Consider the following 17,890-nt stretch of genomic DNA (forward strand, 5'->3'; position numbering starts at 1 on the left):
CCAGGTGCTCCGGTTTCCTCCCGCAGGTCACGAAAGACATGCCGTTAGGTGAATTCGGACATTCTGAATTCTCCCTCAGTTTACCCGAACAGGCGCCGTAGTGTGGTGACTAAGGGATTTTAACTGTAACTTCATTGCAGTGTTAATGTATGCCTACTTGTGACAATAATAACAATTATTATTAAGTATTTGGCTAACTAGTTAAGTCTGCCACATGATGCGATTTCCCATTAACATTCACAAATAAAAGCAGGGACAGCCAAATGAGCTTTACACAGCTTCAAATCTTTATTAGTATTTTAAGTATAGCAAATACAATCCATAATTCTCATCATAATGCATCATAAAATTATAAACTTCATAAGGCACTTGAGGTAAGTGATTACACAAAGGCAAATTGTTCATTTACTTTAACACCCGAGACATGCAGAACATATATCCTTCTTTAAACACAGGTTGTACACTTTACTGCTTTTAATAATTCTATGGAAAAATATTGTAACGCACAAAATGTCCAAGATTACTGAGAATAAATGGATATGTGTCAGAAATTAAGTTCTATGTGAGTCTGATCATGGGGCTTTATAAATTAAGAGTGAATTTGTCAACTGAACAAATCTAGTCCATCTAAGATTGAGGTGGACGTGTTTTTCTAACCCAGTCAAAAGCCTCCACTGGTGTTTCTGTGAGTGAGTGAGCATGCTGCTTGGCGTGGCTTTCCGCTATGAAAAGCTAGCGAGCCACATGTTGGATCACTTCTCTGTGCTAATGTAGCTGCTCTTACCCAAGGCTCTGGTGAAGTCAATGCTCTTAAGCTGCTGGTGGAGCAGGGGTGGAGAAAAGTGGGGTACGATGGTGGAAAGGGAAACATTTTAGATAACAATGAATTTAACAAATGATTGCAAGCCAACATTTAATTTGATCTTTAATTTGAGATTCTTTCTATACCCGGTGTAAAGATATTAAAATAGGAAGAGTAGGCCATTCAAAACTTTGTGCCATTTAGTTATTTCCTGCCTGGTTTCTAACTTTTTTCCCTCCAAGTGGTTCGGAAATCCTCAATACCCTTCCCTGACAAAAAATGATCAATTTCAGTTTTGAAACTTGCAAGTTGACCTCGCCTTAACAGTTTCTGGGGGGTGAGCGAGTTTGTGGGAAAAGTCTTCCTATACCAGATGTGGGCTCTTGATGCAGACTCTCCTCCATGAGGATCCAGATTGGGACTTGCAGGCTTACAATCTAACAATTATGAATGGAGAATTGTGGCAAAAGATGCATTAATAAAATCAGTTCGTGGAACTCAGCATGAGTTACATGTCAGAAAATGTTTTTTAAAAATCTGCTAGAGTCATAAGAAATTTAAGTGAAATTTGTTGCTATTTCCACATCTGATTTTCATTTTTTTTATACTTCTCCCGTCGAGAGGTTATGCCGTGGTGTGGAAGGATTCGCAAGCTGATAGTTATGTTGTGAGTGCTCCTACCATGGACATAACAATCTTTACAGCAGCTGCGAGTGTGATTACTCCTTTCGGACTGGTGTGTTTTCTGCGTTCCAACAACCTAAACAACGAGGTGGGGAGGGGGTTAGAAACTAACACCCCCCAGATGCAAGAATCTGATTGGATCTCAATTCAGAATTCACAGTGAGAATTTCGACACTCTTGATAAAAGCAAATTATTGCAGGATGCTGGAATCTGAAACTTGATTCGAAACAAGACTCTCTCTTGGGTTTGCCTGGAGCAGAGTTCAAAGCTTAAGCAAGTATTGCTACCACAAAGAGGATATATGTATACAAACCTTTGAAGGGGACAGGATGAGTTGAGAAGGCTGTAAAAGCAGTACATGGGATCCTTGGCTTTATTAAAAGAAGAGAGCATAAAAGAAAGGAAGATATAAAACACCGGCTGGTCCGAGTTGAAGTGTTGCGTTCAATTCTGGACACCATACTTAAGAAGGATTCCAAGATCTTGGGAGAGCGTGCAGAAGTAATTAACAGGAAAAGTCCAGGGATGTACAGTGCTGGAGAGAGTGGATGCATCAGAAGGCTCAAGGACAGAATCTATTTGGCTAGACCCAAGGAATAAAAAAGGTGCAACGATGGGCAGCATGGTGGCACAGTGGTTAGCACTGCTGCCTCACAGCCCCATGGACATGGGCTCAATTCCAGCCTCGGGTGACTGTGTGGAGTTTGTACTTTCTCTCTGTGTCTGCATGGGTTTCCTCCGGGTGCTCCGGTTTCCTCCCACAGTCAAAAGATGTGCAGGTTAGGTGGAGTGGCCATGCTAAATTTGCCCCTTAGTGTCCAAAGGTTAAGTGGGGTTATTGGGTTATGGGGATGGGGTGGAGGCATGGACTTAAGTAGGGTATTCTTTCTAAGGGCCGGCGCAGACTCGATGGGTTGAATGGCCTCCTTCTGTACTGTAAATTCTATGGTTCTATGACATCGCTCGGCACAATCGATTCTATAGGCCACCAACTAGTGGGAAAGATGTAAAGGACCATTTTATTTTTAAAACGGGCTGTCTCTTTCTGAAAACTTCAGTACAGTCTGTGTACATCTAGCTAAAACAAAGCAATCAATTACAGACCTTGCATCATATTTTCATTTTATGGCAAGTTAATTCAGAAATGTTCACACCCTTCCTATAAATGGAGCGTTATGAGAAAGTACTCATCTATTAACAATCTCTACAATCTAACAGTTATACAGTTGCTATTTTAGTGCAAGGAGAGGGAAGTTGGCACTTTACTTCAGTAAATAGGTATGCAAATTTCTACATGAACTCATCTGCATGAGGTGATTACTGTTATCTGATGGTTACTTGTCTAAATTTACTGTATGGAAGTGTAAATGGCCAAGTGTTTGATGTGATAAAACATGCAGGTTTATCCACTCATGGATTGCCAAAATTATAACTAGCCAACAAACTGTTGAAATGAAGCAAGAGAATTATTTAGTAAACAGGTTTTCATATTCTTTGATGCACTAAAACAGTTGTTCAAGATGTACACAGACTGTACTGAAGTTTTCACAAGAAAACTGCTGGGATTTACAAAGTTTGGTAGTCAGGAAGAGTCACATCCAAATAATGTAAAAGCCGCTTAAAACTCAAGCTGATATCGGAGTGTAATAAAGGGGGGTATTTTCCGGGCCCGATTGTCACGGGAATAAATCCTGTTATGGCTGCTAACTCTTGCGAGGGTGCCATTAAGGGATTTGCTCCAGGGAGATCTCGGAATGAAATCTTCCTCCCCTCCCTGGCGACGTAATCAGGTTCACGGCCACGCTGACTAACGTCAATTTGAATGGATTAACATAGTGCTAAACAGGATAACGCTGTATCTTCCGTGGATGTCTGATGTCACACCAGTGGGAATCATTACTGCTCTCCAGCAGTTGAGATGGGCATGGCAGGGACGTAGAGGTCAGTGTAGCCCCCGGGTGGTCAAGGACATGGCAGGGCACTGCCAGGGAGCAGCGTCTCCATGGAACCCCTTTGGGGGGTGGGGTGGATCTCCCTGTGTGGGGATGCCAGCGATGGTTGAGCAGCACTGAAGCCCCAATGCCACGATGGTAGGTGGCAGGGGACCTTTCCTTCCACATTGAGATCGGGGTACCCTTTTTGAAATCTGCAGAGCTAGACTTGCCTGTATCTTTAGGCCCTACTCCTCAAGTATGATGATGCACACTGTCCGTGTGGAGCTTGCACATTCTCCCCATGTCTGCATGGATGGTACTTACTACTGCCACTGTGGTGGAGTTGATGTTCAAGGTGGTGAATAGAGTGTCAATCAAGGGGGCTGACCTCCTGGATAGTGTTGGGTTTCTTGAGTTTTGCTGGAACTGGATTTGTATGGAGAGGTGAAGATTAAGATGTGCAGGTTAGGTAGATTGGCCACGCTAAATTGTCCCTTAATGGGGAAAAAAATAATTGGGTACTCTAAATTGTTAAAAAAATGAATAACGATGCATATCACGCGCCCCCCCCCCCCCAACCCAGTTTTTTTGCAGAGGTTTCAGAGCTCTGGAAAGAAAATCTGATTGCCACAAGTGGCAGAGTAACAGATAATATGTCTTTTTCATTCTGTGACTGTCACTGATTAGGCCAACTTTATTCCAATTCTCTTCCCGTGCACTAAGACAGACTTTTGTCTGTTTCCATAGTTAGTTATTCCTGGAACAGGTCGCTAGAGGCTTATATAGATTGAGGGGCACCACTATACATCAAGCATGGCTGACCAAGAGTCTCTCCTGCACTTACCACCAGCTAATGGCATGTTGGAAGGATTTTCAGGTTAACACACAACCTGTTGACAGTACCATGAACACACCTTCCTTGGCCATCAAGTCCTGAGGTGGGACTCTAACCTGGAGCTTTTAGCTCAAAAGCAGAGACGCTACCTACTGCACAAGATCTCCCTTCCAGCATTTACTGCCCATCCTTAAGTGCCTTGAGTGGGTAGGATGAGGAGGTGCCTTCGTGAACTGCTGCAGTCCATGTGGTATAGGTACACCCCACTACTGTTAGGAAAGCAGTTGTAGATTTTTAACCTAGCAACAGTAAAGCAGCAGCAATACTGTTTCAAGTCAGGACTGTTTGTGGTTTGGAGGGGAACTTGTAAGTTGTGGTATTTCCTGGTGTCTGCCGCACTTGGCCTTCTGGGTGAAAGACGTTCCAGGTTAGGAAGGTGCTGTCAAAGGATTCTTGGTGAGTTGCTGCAGTGCATCGTGTGGATGGTACTCACTAATGCCACTGTGGTGGAGTTGATGTTCAAGGTGGTGAATAGAGTGTCAATCAAGGGGGCTGACCTCTCCTGGATAGTGTTGGGTTTCTTGAGTTTTGCTGGAACTGGACTTGTATGGAGAGGTGAAGATTATTCCATCACACTCCTGGTTTATATGCCTGGTAGATGGTGGACTGGCCCGTGTCAATATGAACAGTTTGTATTTCATTCTGCTGCCAAAAAGGTTACTTGCCTCAATTATACATTTAAATAATATTGACAATGGTGCAGAATTTCTAGGCCTAAAGATATTAAACTAAAGAATATAAGCTGTGACATCAAGCTTGAAATCAAGTGCCGCCAATTCGTTGAAAAGAGACAATTTGCTGAAACTTTTCATCCTGGACTCATCAGGACAAATGCAAGAATGTCAAATTTCAAATAATCCCAACAATTTATACCATTGAGCTGATTGGGTGGTAAATCAGCTCTGATTGGTCGAGATACTGCCAGGGAGAAAACAATGGGGAACTATAGGCTCCTGCGCTTTCAGGTAATTCTTTCTTGGCTGCACTAGCACTCTACAGTTCCGGCCCGACCCAGAAATGGGAATATATAAACAATTGTCTCATTCCTACAGCTGGTAAATTTTTGTTAAAGATCTTTCAAATATACTGGGCTGGATTCTCCGCAGCTCCGCGCCGAAACGCAATTGGCCGGAGAATCGGCATCGACGCCGAAATCGGCTTTGGCGCTGGTTTCGCCCCGATTTCAGATTCTCCGGACCCCCCAACACGACGGAATCGCAGCGCCCGCCGCGCGACCCAGAGAATTGCATTAGGTGCCCCGATGACTGATTCTCCGGGGCCTGAGCGATTCTGTGGCCCGGATGAACCGATTTCTCCAAGACGTGGCTCTAATCACGTCTACAAAATCGTGATACCGGCGTGCTGGGTGAGGTAGCTGCGAGAGGAAGTAGGAGTTGGTGTGGGGGGACTGCGGGCTCCCGTAACGGGCACTGGCCGTGCTTTCTGCGGGGGTGGGGGGGGGGGAAGGGTGGGGAGAACAGGCCGAGCAGTCGGGGAGCCCCCTCCATGACAGGACGGCGCCCACGCAACGGGCTCCATTACGGTGGCCACCTTGTTGGCCACCCACCCCGGGCGCTGCATTAATGCAGGGTTAGCGGCCTTATGGGTGGGTGCCCACCCCTGGCCACCCCACTCAACCAGCGGCACCCACCGGGGGGGAAGATCCAAGGTCACACCGACGGTAGCCCCGAGTGAGGGCAGTGCCATGAAACGGTGGCCCTGCCAGCAAGGACGGGCACCAGGAGTGGGGGCACCGATGGGCGGGGGCAACTGGGGCGCCCATGGCACCTGGTTGTGCACGGGTCTATGCGCCATGGTGACATGTTCTCCCCTCACCCCTTGCAGATTACCATGTTTGGGAAGCAACCAGCAATGTTGGCCGCCACGGTGGGGGCGGCTGCCCTGCATGCAGCCCTGTGGCAGCATCAGTGGAAGCGGCTGAGAGAGGAGGCGGAGGCTGCATCAGAGGAGAGGGCAGCAGAGGGGCAGGTGGCAGCCGCCCAGGCTGGAGGGCCGCCTGCCCGACATGCCGAGGAGGTGGTGGAGGAACGGGATGAGGAGGAGGAGCAACAAGACGAGGAGGAGGAGGATTTAGTGGTATCAAGGAGGCGCCTGATGAGGCCCCGCGTGTACCGGCGCCGCATGTCCATTCAGGAACTCCCGGACCGGGCATGCAGGAGGAGGCTGTGGATGAGCCGGGAGACTGTCGGATACATCTGCCACATGATGGCACACCTGGCACCGCGTTGGAGTGGGGGATGACACCCGCTACCGGTGGCTGCCAAGGTGACGGTCGCTGTAGCCATCTAAGATGGCTACCTGCAAAGGACCATGGGAATTATGGCCAACCCAGGACTCAAGACAGATACACAGCCTATGTGTATCTAAAACACAGGTAACTAGACCCGACCGAAATCCCCGCTCGTTTACATTTCAATGGCCCATTATCCCAGGACAATAGAACACCAATCAAGCAACCGGTACAGCCAGACTGATCTGTGCCACTCCCTTGCTCAGAAAGCACAACTGCCATGGTCAATGACCACTAAGGACCCACCCAGCTACCAAGGCACCCGCCTCTTTATTGGTCGAAATCGAAGAGTGTGATCAGAGACCTGTCGAACTATTGGGTCCAAGGTTAAGGACCGCCCCAAAGGGCATGAAATCCCAGGGGGATAAAAGAGAGCACAGCCATGTGTTCTGTCTCTCTTGGATCAGGCCTGTGCCAACCCAATTGCAGCAGGAACAGCCAGCTAAGTTCAAGACCAATGATCGCTACCTGACGGATGAGCCCAGCAGAAACAGAGCCACTTTCTTCGAAACAGCCAAGTGAAATCCAGATAAAGGCCTTATCCATTTGTACAGTGCCGGTCGCCCTGAAGTTAAGTATAGGTTATTGTAGCTGATAGGTGTAGTTTAACTCGTAGTAGATATTGTGTTTGCATGTTGAGATATCTCTTGTGTATGTAAATAAACCATCTTTTAAACTAACAAACTGGTTATGTGGTCATTTGATCGATACAAGGGAAAGACTTGTGGTTCACCGAGAGAAATAAATAGAGCAACATCACCTTGAAATTCGATGTGACAAGGTCGTTCCAATGGCTGAGTGGGAACCTGTCCGGCATCTCTCAGGCATCGGTGCACAGGTGCATCAGTGCCGTCACTGACGCCCTGTATGCCCTTGTGGACCGCTACATCCAGTTCCCTGTGGACCGTGCCCACCAGGATGCCCGGGCAGCAGGGCTTGTTACCGTCGCCAGGATGCCCCAGATCCAAGGGGTAATCGATGGGGTACATGTCGCCCTGCGGCTGCCTGCGGATAACAGGCCACTGTTCACCAACCGAACGGGGTACCACTCCATGAATGTTCAGGTGGTCTGTGACCACCAGATGACTATCCTGCATGTCTGCGCCCAGTACCCGGGCAGTGTACATGACTCGTTTGTGTTGGCGCAATCACTGATCCCCGGCATGTTCGAGGGACGCCCCCTCCCGGCTGCGGGGCTGGTTGCTGGGCGATAGGGATCACCCGTAGTGGTCGTGGCTGATGACACCTATACGGAGGCCACAGAGCGACGCGGAGGACCCTACAATGAGGCCCATTGTGCGACCAGGGGTGTGGTCAAGAGGTGCTTCGGGGTCCTGAAGATGCACTTCAGGTGCCTTGACCGCTCTAGAGGGGCCCTCCAGTACGAGGGCAGGAGGGTCGCCCGCATCGTTGTGGTCTGCTGCGTCCTCCACAGTATAGCCTGGCAGAGGGGCGATGTGCTGGAGGAGGATGAGAAGCAAGGGGAGGTCTCTCCAGATGAGATGGGGTACAATGGGTGAGACATGGGGGCTGGCCATGCATGGGAGGCCGCACTACGCCATTGGCAGGGCCAGCGAGCACGGGACACATTAGTGGACACATGTTTCACCAACTGGGCGGGGGGGGGGGGGGGGGGGGGGGGAGTTTGCTGGGCAGGGGTATGGATATCACAATACCACACCCCTTCACCACCGAATACCCTCACCTCCTCCAGCACCTCTCACACCACAGAATCACCCGCATGCACACTCCCCTCCGTTATATATACTTGTTGCACAACGGGATGGGGCACTGGGTTGCCAGTGACAGCGGGTCTGGTCGATGGGATGGAGGAGGATGACAGCCTGCTCTGCGATGAGCTCCACACTCCACATCGTTAGACAATGTCTGACTCATGCCCACAGTAGCAGCCCCCACCTGGGTGATCTCTGCATGCGAGCTGGCCAGTCCATCACATGGCCCTATCGAGTAGCTGGGGACAGGGTGATGCGGACGGTGATAACAGGTGTTTAATGTGAAGTGGTATTTACAGTCTGTGCCCTAGACCCTATAACTAAACTGTGCCCTGCACCCATGCTAATGTAACTGGTGTCTAATTTTCTGGCCTTACGGGCCCTAACACCATGCCTAGGTAGTTCCCCAGATGGTACAGCAGGAATGGAGGGGGACTGCTGTGACTCCTGCCCTGCGACAAGGGTCCCCGTTGGCGCACGTTTCCTGGGGTGGCCCAGCCTGGATGGGCACAGCTGCTCCTCGGGCATCCCGGCTGGCTTGGTGCCGCCCTATTCTTGGGGGTGGGGGGTGGGGAAAAGAGTCCGAAATACAGCGCTGTTCCGGCACCTCCCATGCAGGAGTATCCGGCACGGGCCCCAGCACCTCCTCCTCCCTCGGGGTGCCCGATGGCCCCCGGGCTTTTCCATGGGACGGGGGTGCGAGCGCCACCAGCCCCCGAGGCTCACCCGCCACCTGGCACTGTCCGTCCTGGATGCCCGTTCTGGTATCGACCAGGGTTCTAAACGTTTGCGGCCATGGAGCACGGAGTGGGCTGTCCCTGTCTGGGACTGTGCCATCTCCCTCTGGGTCTGTGCTATGCCAGCCAGCACGTGGGCAATCGCACCGATGCTCTTAGCAATGGCCTGCTGAGACTGGGACACACTGAGGACCACCGCTGCAATCTGCAGCTGGCTTTGGCACATGGCTGCCTGCAAAAGGGCAGCCCTGTACTGGGCCACGGCCCCCGCCTACACAGATTGTCCCAGGCCTTGCATAACCCATGCATAAACCCATGTCCGACACTGTCGCCCCCATTGCCTCCACCGCGGACGCCAACTGTGCGGTTTTGGCCTTGGTAGCACGCATGACTTGCACCACTCCCTGCTCCTGCAGGCGGTTGGACTCCTCCACCTGCATCTGCAGGTACTGGAAGCCAGCCGTCATCCCCATCTCTAGTCCCTGGGTCTCTGACTGCACCTGAACTATGTGTGGTAATGGAAATTCCAGGAACCCGGACCTATCTGGGCGGCAGCTGGTTGCTGGGGCCGGGCTGCCCTCCGACCGTCCGGCCTCTCGGCTGCTCCTACCTCCACCTGCTGTACCGGTGGGCACCAGTGAGTGTTCCAGGAGCCTCTCCACTAAATTGCACAACCGAGGTGATAGTCTCCGAGATGGTGGATGATGTTGGAGATAGCAGTGCCAGAACGTCTATGTCCTCATTGGACCCGTAGTCCGGGGTCTCCTGTGTCGTGGTGTGCTGTGTGTCCGTCCCGTGTTGTGGTGTGTTGGGTGTCCGTCCATGTCGTGGTGTACTGAACAAACATGTGTCGTGAGGAGCCGCAAACAGGCAAGGGGGGTCTCACTTCCACCAACCTCCACATTGGTGACCTCCCGCTCCTCTGGCCCGCCAACAATGTCCAGTGCCATCTGCTCGGACACGGCGAGGGGGACGCAGTTCTGGTGGTCCCCTCTGGTCTTCTCCCGCTCCCGGCGGTTATGCGCGGACTTTTCCTGGGGGTGGGAGGGCAAACAAAAAAGCAACAGTGTTAGACGGTCCGACGCATTCAGCCCAGGGGTTGGGCCTCCGATGGCATCAGTGCACAGGGCACCCGGCCATTGTGGCTGGCATGCGTGGGTGGGTGCAGCCACGTGGGTCAGGGTGCGGGTGGGACTGTCCCCCTGGGGTGTGGAGGGGGGAGGGGGGAGGAGAGGAGAAGAGAGGCGGTCACATGTGTGTGGGGGGTAGGATGGTTGGTGCCGGGGGCACTATACTGGGTACTCACCCTGGCTGCCCTGAGGAGGTCGTGCAGCTCTTTCTGGCACTGGTCAGCTGTCCCGGCCACCGCCCCGACAGTGCTGACGGCGTCTGCCACCTCCGCCCACGCACGGCGAACGATGGCGCCTGCTGTCCTGCGGCCCGGGGTATAGTATCAGCCTCCTCTTCTCTACAGCGTTCAGGAGGGTTTCCAACTCACTCATTGTCCCCAAATCGCGGAGCTGCTCTTCTGGCGGCCATCTTGCCTGCGACGCTGAGTGTGTGGGGGGATGGTTATGAGCAGCCATGGCGTTGTGTCAATGACGGACCCGGCGAATCGGCGTCCGCTCCCTCGGACGCTTCATGTTCCGCCCGCGCTAGCCCCTTGTGGGCCGTTGAATAGCTCCACCTGAGGGCCCGATGACGCCGTTGTGAAACTCCACGATTTTCGTCAACACTCAGCCTCATTTTCAGAGAATCCAGCCCAATATTTCTAAACCAAAAAATCTTACTTCCTCTTTTTCTCCATTCAGTTGCTAGTGGTGTACCACAAGGATCTGTTTTGGGGCCACTGCTGTTTGTTATTTTTATAAATGACCTGGAGGAGGGCATAGAAGGATGGGTGAGTAAATTTGTGGATGACACTAAAGACGGTGGAGTTGTGGACAGTGCGAAAGGATGTTGCAGGTTACAGAGGGACATAGATAAGCTGTAGAGCTAGGCGGAGAAGTGGCAAATGGAGTTTAATGCAGAAAAGTATGAGGTGATTCATTTTGGAAGGACTAACAAGAATACAGAGTACTGGGCTAATGGTAAGATTCTTGGTAGTGTGGATGAGCAGAGAGATCTTGGTGTCCATGTACAGAGATCCCTGAAAGTTGCCACCCAGGTTGATAGGATTGTTAAGAAGGCATACGGTGCGTTAGCTTTTATTGGTAGACGGATTGAGTTTCAGAGCCATGAGGTCATGTTGCAGCTGTACAAAACTCTGGTGCAGCCGCATTTGGAGAATTGTGTGCAGTTCTGGTCGGCGCATTATAGGAAGGATGTGGAAGCATTGGAAAGGGTGCAGAGGAGATTTACCAGGATGTTGCCTGGTATGGAGGGAAGATCTTATGAGGAAAGGCTGAGGGACTTGAGGCTGTTTTCGTTAGAGAAGAAGGTTAAGAGGTGACTTAATAGAGGCATACAAGATGATCAGAGGATTAGATAGGGTGGTCAGTGAGAGCCTTTTTCCTCGGATGGTGATGGCTAGCAGGAGGGGACTGTAGCCACCTGGGGTGGCCACTTCCCGACTTTAAAATGGAGATCCGCTAAGAATGCAGGGAAATTCAGCCAACGCAGGGAAAACAAGCAGATGCGAAGTTTCCTGTAATCAGAACTTGCAGGAACCCAGACAGCACTGAAACTAACAACCATCTACATATTAATGAGCGATCCCCGGGAACAATTGGAAACAGTTGAGGTAAACAAGGCCAAGCCAGACTCCTCGGCGCCAGCAGGAGCCAAGACAAAGGAAGGTCAACGGACACTTAGGAACCGCCCAGCGATCAGGGCACAGCTCCAGTATTGGCAAAATCGATCCAAGTGTCTTTAGTGTCATCCGCAAATCGATCCAAGTGATCAGAACTTAGTCCAATCACTTGGAACCAGGTACGGGGTCTGCCCCGAATGGCGCGAAGCCATTCTATTTTATAGTCCCCAAGTTCAATTCGTCCTTCTTGGCAGGGCCTCTCAGCAGCTCGAAACAACCTTTGACCGTGACCTGCCTAGCAGCTGCACCAACCAAGTCAGTCTCCAGTCAACGCACGCGACGAGATAGGCGCTCCTAGCTACCAGTCTATACCAGCTTTGAAGCCTGCAGGCTCAGAATCGAACGAAAGGCCATTTGTTCCCCTGACCTGGTGGGCCAGTTCCAAAGCTAAGTATTGGCCTCTTAGTGTTAGAGATAGTCCAGTAAGTAGAGTTTTATACATGAGTAGTGATTGACTGTGTATAATAAATGTGTTTTGATTTGAAACTTATTAACTGGTGCATTGAGTTATTGATCAGCACTTGAACTTGAACCTTGTGGTGGTATCATAAAGATACCTGGCGACTCTAGAGCAAAGGTTATAAAACAGAGCAAATTAAGTAAAGACACAACGAGCAACAGGACATAGCTTTAAATTGAGGGGAGATAGATATGACAGATGTCAGAGGTAGGTTCTTTACTCAGAGAGTAGTAGGGGCGTGGAATACCCTGCTTGCAACAGTAGTGGACTCGCCAACATTAAGGGCATTTAAATGGTCATTGGATAAACATATGGATGATAATGGAATAGTGTAGATGGGCTTTAGATTGGTTTCACAGGTCGGCACAACATCGAGGGCCGAAGGGCCTGTACTGCGCTGTAATGTTCTATTGTTCTATTAATCCAATTATGCAGGAAAATGGTGGTGGCAATGTGACTGGATGAGGAAACGATCGGCCCAGGCTAATGCTCCGGGGACTCAAGCTCAAATCCCACCACAGCAGGAGGTGTAATTTAAATTGAATTAATAAAGCTGGAAACGAAAGTTAGTCCCAGTAATGGTGACCATGAAGTTATCGATTGTTATAAAAAAAACAGCTGGTTCACTAATGTCTTTTAGGGAAGGTAACCTGCTGTCCTTATCTGATCTCGCTTGACTGTGTTTCCAGACCTAGAGCAATGTAGTTGTCCTCTGAAATAACTTTGCCACTTAGTTATGAAGGTGGTTCATCACCACCTTCTCAAAGGCGGTTAGGGATGGGCAAAAAATGCTGGTCTTACCAATGATGCCTGCATCCTGTGAAAGAATAAAGAGAGGAAAAGAATTGCTTCTCTTTCTATACCCGATTTGACTCTCAACCACCCAGTCTAATTATCCGTTTAGAAACATAAAAAATAAGAGCAGGAGTAGGCCATCCGGCCCTTTGAGCCTGCTCCACCATTCAATATGATCATGGATGCCACTTGAACTCAACGCCAAACCCCCATGCTCTCTACATGCCCCTTGATGTATTTAGAGTCTAGAACTCTATCGAGTTCCTTCTTAAATATATTCAGTGTCATAGCCTCCACAGCCTTCTGTGGCAGAGAATTCCAAAGGTTCACCACCCTCCGAGTGAAGAAGTGTCTCCTCATCTCAGTCCTAAATGGCCTACCTCATATCGTGAGACTGTGACTTCTTGTTCTAGATCCACCCCATCTCCCCCTCCGCCCCAGCTAGCAGGAAGGATATTCCTGCATCAAGTCTGACCAGTTGTCAAAATTGCATAATTTCAATTAGATCCCTTCTCATTCTTCTAAATTCCAGTGAATGCAGGCTTAGGCGACCCAATCTCTCATCATATGACAATCGTGCCATCAAAGGTATCAGTCTGATGAATCTTCACTGCACTCCCTCTATGGCAAGAATATCCTAATATCCTTTCTTAGATAAGGAGATCAAAACTGCACACAAAACGGCAGGTGTGATCTCACCAAAGCTCTGTACAGCTGCAGCATGACATCTTTGTTCCTGTACTCAAGTTCTCTTGCAATGGAGGCCCACATTCCATTTACCTTCATAACTGCTTGCTGTACCTGCAAGTTTGCTTTCAGTGACTGGTGTACAAGGGTCCCTTTACACATCAACATTTCCCAATCTATTTAAATAACCCATTTAAATAACATTGTGTCGTTCTGGACAGGCTAAATGGGAACAAAGTCCAATAGTGAGCACGTTTAACCACTCACGTGTTTCCTGGTGTTCACAGCGCCGAGAAACACAACCATATAAACCGGTACCTGGATTAGGTAGGGGTCTCAGCGGAGAATGCGTAACCAAGGCCCCACACAGCCCTATATTGTGCACTGAGGATCTCCGCTCGCTGGAACTCCTCAGGTGTAGCGAGAGATCGGAAATTGGTGTTCCGATCTCTGAAGAACCTCAGATCTCCAACAACCGCGCAAGGCACCCTGGCCCAATCGCCACCACGCACAAAAATGCCAGCTTGGCAGTGCCAACCTAGCACCATGGCAGTACCCCTGCCAGTGCCACTTGGGCACCTTGGCAATGCCAGGTTGGCATCTAGGTGGCACTGCCAGTATGCCAAGTTATCACCCTGTCCAAAGGGCATACACCTGGGGCCTCTAATCCCGCCACGCCAGATTTCTGGTTCAGCACGCCGTCGGGATTCTCCGTTTCGCCGGCTGGTCAATGGGGTTTACACGTTGTTGGGCAGTCCCACACTGTCAGGAAACCCCCGGGCTGCTGCCAAAATGGAGCATCCCGATGGCGGAGACTTTAGCCCCATGTCTCAATAAGGTCACCTCTCATTCTTCTAAACTCCAAAGTGTATGGGCCCAATCTACTCAACCTCTCCTCATAAAAGCCCTGTACACTCGTAACTGTGGTGTGACCAGCTCACTGTACGTGGTATCCACAAAGATATATCCTTGTGGATGCTCCAGTGACTCCAGTTGCAGCTCCAGCTTGCAACAAGCTTGGGAAATAGGAGTAGGCCATTTACTCCTCGAGTCAGTTCCGCCATTCAATGGGATTACTGCTCTCATCATTCACGAAGACCACACAATGCCCTTATCACACAATTATCAGCTCACAATTACGGCAAGTTACATGCAAGGGAAAGAAATTGGAGCTCAAGAGCGGAGTTAAAAGTCTAATAGGGCGTACTATGAAATGGCTCACTTCAGCAAATTCTAGGCCAATGTTTTTAACATCCATGAAGTGCTATAAAAATGATATGGTGCATCTCTAGTTTCAATGACTTGCAACAGGCTTAGGAAATAGGAACAGGAGTAGGCCATTTACTCCGCCATTCAATGGGATTACGGTAAATTGTCACAGTAACTTCATTGCAGTGTTAATGTAAGCCTACTTGTGACACTAATAAAGATTATTATTAGGATACGTGTTTTGGTTCTGTAACCTTAATGGCCTTGTCTCATAAAACCCATCAATCTCAGTTTTGAAACTTTGAATTGGCCGAGCCGAAACAGCTTTTTCTTTGGGCGGGGGTTTGGGGGTGGGTGGGTGTGCGGTGAGGGGGAATAATTAGTGGGGAAGATTTCCAGATTTCTACTGCCTTTTGTGTGAAGAAAAGATTTCTGACATCGTCCTTCAACAGCCCAACTCTAATTTTAAGGTTTTTCCCCCTTATGCTTAACACTGCCATTAGAGGGAACAGCTCCTTGCCATCTATCCAATTAACTCCTTTAATCATCTCAAATACCTCAAGTTAATCACCCTTCATATTTTACAATGCAGAGAATACAAGCTCAGTGTAGGCAAATTATCATAATTTAACCCTTATAGCCCCAGTATTATTCTTGGAAAAGTGTGCCTATCCAAAGCCGATAAACATTTCTCATATCTGTACTTCTCTTGTGATTGGATAAAATTCTTGATTGGCGAGTGTGACCTCTTCAGGCTGCTCGGAAAGGAATGTTCGATTTGTCACCCAGTGGTGTAGTTTCATGTCTTCTCTGCTGTTCGGAGGACTCTCTTTAACACGCTCACCTGGGGAGGACAGGATGCAGAAAAAGCTCTTTGATCTTCAGAGACAAAGCCTTACTCAATGGATACAATCTGCTTACACTGCACATCAGTCTTCATTAATGCAGTTCAAAGTTAAATACAAGGTTAATTTTAAATAAAAATAAGATGCACTTTTTTTTTTTAGTAGCTCAGGTACATTAATTATTCTGGGGAGACAACGGCATGGTGGTTTTGTCACTATACTAGTAAACCAGAGATCTAAGGCAATACTCTGGGGACCTAGGTTCAAATTTTACCACAGCAGATGATGAAATTTGAATTCAATAAACAAAAATCTGGAATTAAAAGTCTAATAGTGACCATGAAACTATGTTTGATTATTGTAAACCCCATCTGGTTCACTAATGGCCTTTAAGCCATTGGGGGGGGGGGGGGGGGGGGTGCTACGGTGGCTCTGCTGCCTCACAGTGCCAGGGACCTGGGTTCAATTCTGGCCTTCGGTCACTGTGCGGAATTTGCTCCCATGTCTGCATCGATTTCCTCCCACAGTCCAAAGATGTGTAATTTAAGTGGATTTTCCAGGCTAAATTGTCCAAAGCTGTACAGGTTAGGTGGGGTTATGGGAATAGGGTGGGGGGAGTGACCCTCAGTAGGGTGCTCTTTCCAAGGGTCGGTGCAGACTTGATGGGTTGAATGGCCTCCTTCTGCACTGTAGGAATTCTATGGTGAAGGAAAGAATTCATAGAATCCAGACAGTGCAAGAGGCCATTCAGCCCATATGCTGTCCCCTGCATTCGGCTATTTTTCCGACACAATTGCCGAGACTAATATGACAAATACGCTAAAGGATGGCACGGAATGAGATCAGTGCATGAATTGACATGTGAAAAAGGAGGAAAATAACACAGGAATAGGATCAAGCTATTCCAACCCTCAAGCCTGCGCCTCCATTCATAAGACGTAGGAGCAGAAGTAGGCTATTCAGCCCATCTAGTCTGCTCGACTATTCAATGAAATCATTACTGATCTGCTAGAATAATCTTCAACTTTCCCACCTTACCCCATAACCCTTGATTCCCTTACTGATTAAAAATCTGTCTATTTCAGTCATGAACTTACTTAACGACCCAGCCTCGACTGTCCTCTGTGGTTAAGAATTCCGACCTCAGATTTCTACCCTCTAAGAGAAGAAATTCCTCCTCAACTCATACTTAAATGGGTGACCCCTTACTCTGAGGTTATGCACCCTAGTCCTACTCTCCCAGAAGGGAAAAAAACCCCTGTGACATTTTGAAAATGCCCCTCTTATTCCAACCCTGTCTTTCTATCAGTTAGCCAATCCTCCATCCTTGCTGACATATTACCCTCAACACCATGAGCTATCCCATTAACCAGATTTTGTGCGGCACCTTATCAAATGCTTTTTGGAAATCCATGTATATTACATCTACTAGTTGCCGGTTATCCACCTTGCTCGTTACCACATCAAAGAATTGTAATAAAATTGTCAGGCATGATTTCCCCTTCATGAAGCCAAGCTGACTCTGCGTGATAATGTGATGCATTTCGAAATGCTCTGTTATTACATCCTTTATAATGCACTCTTAATATTTTCCTAATGATAGACATTAAGCTAACTGGCCTATTCAACCCCCCTACTTTAAGCCTCCAATTTTATGTCTCCCTTTTTGAATAAAGCATTGACAGTTTTCCAATCCACTGGAACTTTTCCAGGATTTGAGGATTCTTGGATGATTACGACCAATGCATCCACTATCTCTGTAGCTACTTTCTTTAATATCCTGAGAGGCAACCCACCATGTCCAAGGGACTTATCAGCCTTTGGCTCCATTAGTTTCCTGAGTACTTTTACTCCAGTGATAGTTATTGTATTTATTACCTCCCTCTTTTGCACCTTGATTGTTCATTCTTGGAATGTTATTAGTGTCTTCCACCATGAAGACTGACACTCCTCTGCCATTTCCTGGTTCCCCATTATTATTTCTC

At 48.7% G+C, this 17,890-nt stretch overlaps 1 protein-coding gene across 1 annotated transcript in view; it reads right to left on the reverse strand.

Annotated features, from left to right (window-relative positions):
* Window positions 1-264: 264 nt before the first annotated feature.
* dpys (dihydropyrimidinase) overlaps window positions 265-17,890 on the reverse strand; it is a 139,320-nt gene continuing 121,694 nt past the window's right edge. The window contains exon 10 of the mRNA XM_072467213.1: window positions 265-15,904. The gene's annotated coding sequence lies outside the window, so the exon portion shown is untranslated. The remainder of the gene's footprint in view (window positions 15,905-17,890) is intronic.

The sequence above is a fragment of the Scyliorhinus torazame genome, chromosome 11 (assembly GCF_047496885.1).
Source record: "Scyliorhinus torazame isolate Kashiwa2021f chromosome 11, sScyTor2.1, whole genome shotgun sequence".
Lineage (NCBI taxonomy): Eukaryota > Metazoa > Chordata > Chondrichthyes > Carcharhiniformes > Scyliorhinidae > Scyliorhinus > Scyliorhinus torazame.